This window comes from Hylobates moloch, unplaced genomic scaffold (genome assembly GCF_009828535.3).
Source record: "Hylobates moloch isolate HMO894 unplaced genomic scaffold, HMol_V3 SCAFFOLD_7, whole genome shotgun sequence".
Lineage (NCBI taxonomy): Eukaryota > Metazoa > Chordata > Mammalia > Primates > Hylobatidae > Hylobates > Hylobates moloch.
The window spans coordinates 102,049,664-102,056,567 of NW_026652282.1; positions in this window are offsets into that span (position 1 = coordinate 102,049,664).

The window sequence follows — 6,904 nt, forward strand, 5'->3', positions numbered from 1 at the left end:
AGAAAAGTAATATCGCCCATGTGTCATAGTGTAACAAACCTGCCCATTGCCACTTTTGCCCCAAGTGCCCTAACCCCTAAATGAACATAAAAAAAGAAAAAAAAAAAAAAAAAGATAGAAGATGGTATCAGCAAACCGATACTTTGACATTATTTTTTCCAATTTGGATGCCCTTCATTTCTTTCTTTTGCCTGATTGTTCTGGCTAGGACTTCCAGTACTACATTGAATAAAAGTAGTGAAAGTGGGCATCCTTATCTTGTTCCAGTTCTCAGGAGCAGTGTTTTCAACTTTTCCCCATTCAGTGTGATGTTTACTGTGGGCTTGTCATATATGGCTTTTATTATTTTTAGGTATGCTCCTTTGATGCCTAGTTTGTTAAGGATATTTCTCATGAAAGGATGCTGAATGTGATAAGGTGCTTTTTCTGCATCTATTGAAATGATCATATTTTTAAAAAAATTACTTATGTGGTTAATCACATTTATTGATTTCTCTATGTTGAACCATCCTTGGATCCCTGGAGTAAAACCCCCTTGATCTTGGTGAATTATTGATGTACTGTTAGATTTGGTTGGCTAGATTTTTGTGTTCATGAGGGATATTGGTCTGTAGTTATTTTTGCTGTTGTTATGTCCTTTTCTGGCTTTGGTATCAGGGTGATATTAGCTTCACAGAATGAGTTAGGGAGGATTCCCTGCTTCTCAAGCTTTAGTAATAGTTTCAGTAGAATTGCTACCAGTTCTTCAAATGTTTAGTAGAAATTGGCTGTGAATCTATCTGGTCCTGGGCGTATTTTTTTGTTTGGATATTTTTATCACTGATTCAATCTCACTACTTATAATTAGTCTGTTCAGAATTTCTATTTCTTCCTGATTCAAGCTTGGAGTGTTGTATGTTTCCAAGAGTTTATCCATTTCCTCTAGATTTTCTGGTTTGTGCACATAGACGTGTTCATAGTAGTCTCAGATGATCTTTTGTATTTCCATGGTATCAGTAGTAATGTTTCCCTTTTCATTTCTGATTGAGCTTATTTGAATCTTCTCCCTTTTCTTGGTTAATTTAGCTAACTATCAATTTTGTTTATCTTTTTGAAAACAAATTTTTCTTTTTATTGATCATTTGTATTTGGCAGGGGTTCAATTTCATTTAGATCTGCTCTGATCTTTGTTATTTGTTTTCTGCTGCTGCCTTTGGGTTTGGTTTGTTCTTGGTTTTCCAGTTGCCTAAGGTATTATGTTAGGTTGTTGGTTTGTGATTTTTCTTTCTGATGTAGACATTTGGCAATATAAACTATCGTCTTAGCACTGCTTTTCCTGTATCCCAGAGATTTTAATAACTTGGGTTACTGTTATCATTTATTTGAAAAATTTTTAAATTTTCTTCTTGATTCTATCATTTATCCAAAGATTATTCGGGATTAGATTAATTTCCATGTATTTTTATAGGTTTGAGAGTTTCCCTTGGCATTGATTTCTAGTTTTATTTTCCTGTGGTCTGAGAAGGTACTTGTATGATTTGGATTTTTTAAAATTTATTTCGGCTTATTTTGTGGCCTCTCATATGGTCTATCTTGGAAAGATTCCATGTGCTGATGAGAAGAGTGTATATTTTGAATTTTTTTGTAGAATATTCTGTAAATATCTGTTAGAGTCCAGTTTCAGTCCAGTGTTTATTTGTTGACTTTCTGCCTCAATGATCTGTCTAGTGCTGTCAGTGGAGTGTTGAGGTCCCAAACTATTATTGTATTTCTGTCAATCTCTTTTCTTGGGTCTAGTAGTAGATATTTTATTAATCTGGAAGCTCTTGTGTTGGGTGCACATATATTAAGGATTGTTATATCTTCTTATTGAATTGAACCCTTTATTATTATATAATGACATTCTTTTTCTTTTTTATTGTTATTGATTTAACTACTTCTGCTCATTTTTGGTTTCCATTTGTGTGAAATATTTTTCCCATCTTTTTGCCATGAGTCTATAAGGATCTTTATGAGTTAAGTGGGTCTCTCAAAGGTAGCAGATATTTGGATTGTGTTTTTGTAAGACATTCTGCCAATATACATCCTTTCAGTGGGACACTTAGATCATTTACATTCAAAGTTAATATTGGTATTTGAAATACTATTCCCATCACCAAGCTGATTGTTACCTAGTTGCTTGTTTTTCCATTCTGTTACTGTTCTACAAGTCTTGTGAGTTTTATACTTTCAAGTGTTTTTATATTGATGCATATAGACCTTTCATTTTGATATTTGAAATTCCTTTGAGTATTTCTTGTAATGCTGTTCTAGTGGCAGCAAATTTCCTAAACGTTTTATTGCCTGAGAAAAAGTTTATTTCTTCTTCACTTATGAAACTTAGTTTAGCAGAATACAAAATTCTTGGCTGGCAGTTATTCTCTTCTAGGAGACTTAGGACCCTAATCCCTTATGACTTGCCAAGTTTCTGCTGAGAAGTATGCTCTTAATCTGATAGGTTTTCCTTTATATGTTATTTGATACTTTTGTCTCACTGGTCTTAGAATTCTTTCCTTCATATTGATTTTAGATATCCTGATTACTATATACCTTAGAGATATCCTTTTTGCAATTAATCTGTTGGTATACAGAAATGCTACTGATTTTTGTATGTTGATATTGTATTTGCAATATTACTGAATTTATGAGTTCTAATGGTTTTTTGTTGGAGTCTTTAGGTTTTTCCAATTATAAGATCGATACGATCTTATAATAAGGATAATTTGACTTCTTCCTTTCTAATTTGGATGCCCTTTATATTTTTCTCTTATCTGATTGCTTTAGCTAGGGCTAAAATATTCGAAGATAAGTGTTTCATGTAATAGAAGTCTTAATCTGTGAACCTGGGAAAAGTCAGGATGTCAAGATGATGTTGGCCTCATAGAATGAGTTAGGGAGAGTCTTCCTCCTCAAGTTTTTTTGAATGGTTTCTGTTGAAATTGTATCAGTTCTTCTTTATATATCTGGTAGAGGTTAGCTGTGAATCTATGTGGTTCTGGGGTTTTTTTTTTGGTTGGTAGGCTTTTTATTACTGATTCAATGTCAGAACTCATTATTAGTTTCTTTGGGGATTCTATGTCTTCCTGGTTCAATCTTTGGACATTGTATGTGTCTAGAAATTTACAGATTTTTTCCTAGGTTTTCTAATTTATGTGCATAGAGCTGTTTGTAATAGTCTCTTTGGGGTTGGTGGTAATGTCCTCTTTCTCATATCTGAATGTGTTTATTTCAATATTTTCTCATTTTTCTTTATTATTCTAGTTAGCAGTCTACCAGTCTTATCCTTTTGAATAAAAAACTCCTGGTTTCCTTTATCTCTTGAATTTTTTTTACATGTCAATTTCATTCAGTTCACCTCTGATTTTGGCTATATCTTGTACTGCTAGCTTTGGGGTTAGTTTGCTCTTGTTTCTCTAGGATTTCTTTTTTTTTTTTTTTTTGAGATGGAGTCTCACTGTGTCACACAGACTGGAGTGCAGTGGCGTGATCTCGGCTCACTGCAACCTCTGCCTCCCGGGTTCAAACGATTCTCCTGCCTCAGCCTCCCGAGTAGCTGGGACTACAGGTGCATGCCACCACGCCCAGCTAATTTTTTTATCTACAGTAAAGACGGGGCTTCACTATGTTGACCAGGCTGGTCTCAAACTCCTGACCTCAGGTGATCCACCTGCCTCGGCCTCCCAAAGTGCTGGGATTATAGGAGTGAGCCACCACACCCAGCCTGTTTCTCTAGGTTTTTTAAGATGCAATGTTAGATTGTCAATTTGAGATCTTTCTAAATTAATTTTTTTTTATTTCGATAGGTGTTTGGGGAACAGGTGTTTGGTTACATGAATAAGTTCTTTAGTGGTGATTTCTGACATTTTGGTGCACCCATCACCCAAGCAGCGTACACTGTACCCAACACGTAGTCTTTTATCCCTCACCCTCCCATCCTTTCCACTGAGTCCCAAAAGTCTGTTGTATCATTTTTATGCCTTTACATCCTCATAACTTAGCTCCCAATTATGAGTGAGAACATAAAATGTATGGTTTTCCATTCCTGAGTTACTTCACTTAGAATAATAATCTCCAATTCCATCTAGGTTTCTGTGAAAGCCATTATTTTGTTCCTTTTAATGGCTGAGTACTATTCCATGGTGTATATACATACCACATTTTTTGTATCCACTAGGTGATGGCCATTTGGGCGGGTTCCATATTTTTGCAATTGCAAATTGTGCTGCTATAAACATGTGTGTGCAAGAATCTTTTTTGCATAATTACTTCTTTTCCTCTGGGTAGCTACCTAGTAGTGAGATTGTTGGATCAAATGGTAGATCTACTTTTAGTTCTTTAAGCAATCTCCACACTGTTTTCCATAGTGGTTGTACTATGTCATTTTCACGATATTGATTCTACGCATCCATGAGCATGGGATGTATTTCCTTTTGTTTGTGTCATCTGTGATTTTTTTCAAACTATACTATAAGGCCATAGTCTCCAAAACAGCATGGTACTGGTATAAAAATAGGCACATAGGGCCGGGCACAGTGGCTCATGCCTGTAATCCCAGCACTTTGGGTGGCTGAGGTGGGTGGATCATGAAATCAGGAGATCGAGACCATCCTGGCTAACACGGTGAAACCCCGTCTCTACTAAAACATACAAAAAGTTAGCCGGGCGTGGTGGCGGGCACCTGTAGTCCCAGCTACTCGGGAGGCTGAGGCAGGAGAATGGCATGAACCTGGGAGGCAGAGCTTGCAGTGAGCCGAGATTGTGCCACTGCACTCCAGCCTGGGCGACAGAGCGAGACTCCATCTCAAAAAAAAAAAAAAATGCACATAGACCAATGGAAAAGAATAGAGAACCCAGAAATAAAGCCAAATACTTAACAGCCAACTGATCTTCAACAAAGCAAAGATAATATATATATATATTATACCCTTCTAGACATCAGCTTAGGCGAAGACTTCATGACCAAGAACCCAAAAGCCGATGCAACAAAAACAAAGGTAAATAAATGAGACTTAATTAACCTAAAATACTCCCGCAGTTACAGGCCTTGCTCAGCTCCCACGCAGCCCAAAAGGCTGGTCTCACTCCCACCATGTTCCCCGCAACAGCACCAAGTTTGTTTCCAGGCAGTAGGTGAGCAGGGCTGAGAACTTGCCCCACTGTACCAGCCTCCCTGATGTGAAAGTAAGCAGAGCTTTCAGGTTTTGTACCCCCAACCTGCCGCAGCTTCTGTGCTGTGTCTGCACTCTGCATTCACCCCGTCCCTCAAATTCTGTCCAGGAAACTATGCGTTCAGTTGAAATTGTTATAAAGTTCAACTCGAAGTTTACTTCTCCCTGTGGTCTTTTCTGAGTTCCTCTGGCAGCCCTCCCCAAGGACCTCTGTGAGACAAAGTCAGAAATGGCTTTCCTGGTGACCAAGAGAGCCCACAGGGCTCTTCCCCATGCTTCTTCTACTGCTGTGTTTGGCTAGCTCTCTAAAATTGTTTCTGTTCCAGGTAAGGTCAAATCCTTCTCCCATGATCTGGAACTTCATGTTCCCCAGTGATGATGTGTGTTTGGGGGCAGATGATCCCCCTTTCACACTTTCACACTTTGGGCACTCACAATGTTTGGGCTGTCTCCCAGGGCCCGCAGGAGCAATTCACTTCTTTCAAAGGGTCTATGGATTCTCTTGGCTTTCCTGGTATGTTCCTGTGGTAGTTCTTGGAGGAAAAGTTTACAACGTGAGTCTCCACATGCTGCTCTGTCTGTCTGAATGGGAGCTATAATTTAGTCCTGTCTCCTATCTGCCATTTTGCTAACCTCTCAAAATTTGTCTTCCTCTTCATTCATTTTTATTGTTCTATAATAATTTTTTATATGACTATATTATAATTTGTTCATTTTTCTGTCAATAAATATTTAAAATGTTGCTCTGTGATATAGTTTGGCTGTGTCCCCACCCAAATCTCATCTTGAATTGTAGCTCCCGTAATTCCCTTGTATTGTGGGAGGGACCCAGTTGGAGATAACTGAATCGTGGGGCAGTTTCCCCCATACAGTTCTCGTGGTAGTGAATAATTCTCATGAGAGCTGATGGTTTTGAGAGGTGACAGCATGCTGGCAGTCCTCACAGCCCTCGCTCGCTCTCGGCACCTCCTCTGCCTGGGCTCCCACTTTGGTGGCACTTGAGGAGCCCTTCAGCCCACCGCTGCACTGTGGGAGCCCCTTTCTGGGCTGGCCAAGGTGGGAGCCGGCTCCCTCAGCTTGCCGGGAGGTGTGGAGGGAGAGGCGCGAGCAGGAACTGGGGCTGCCCACAGCGCTTGTGGGCCAGCTGGAGTTCCGGGTGGGCGTGGGCTTGGCGGGCCCCTCACTCAGAGCAGCCGGCCGGCCCTGCTGGCCCCGGGCAATGAGGGGCTTAGCACCCAGGCCAGCGGCTGCGGAGGGTGTACTGGGTCCCCCAGCAGTGCCAGCCCACCGGCGCTGCGCTCAATTTCTCACCGGGCCTTAGCTGCCTTCCCACGGGGCAGGGCTCGGGACCTGCAGCCCGCCATGCCTGAGCCTCCCACCCCCTCCATGGGCTCCTGTGCAGCCGGAGCCTCCCCGACGAGCGCCACCCCCTGCTCCACGGCACCCAGTCCCATCCACCACCCAAGGGCTGAGGAGTGCGGGCACACGCCGCGGGACTGGCAGGCAGCTCCACTTGCAGCCCTGGTGCGGGATCCACTGGGTGAGGCCAGCTGGGCCCCTGAGTCTGGTGGTGATGTGGAGAAACTTTATGTCTAGCTCAGGGATTGTAAATGCACCAATCAGCACCCTGTGTCTAGCTCAGGGTCTGTGAATGCACCAATCGACAATCTGTATCTAGCTGCTCTGGTGGGGCCTTAGAGAACCTTTATGTCTAGCTC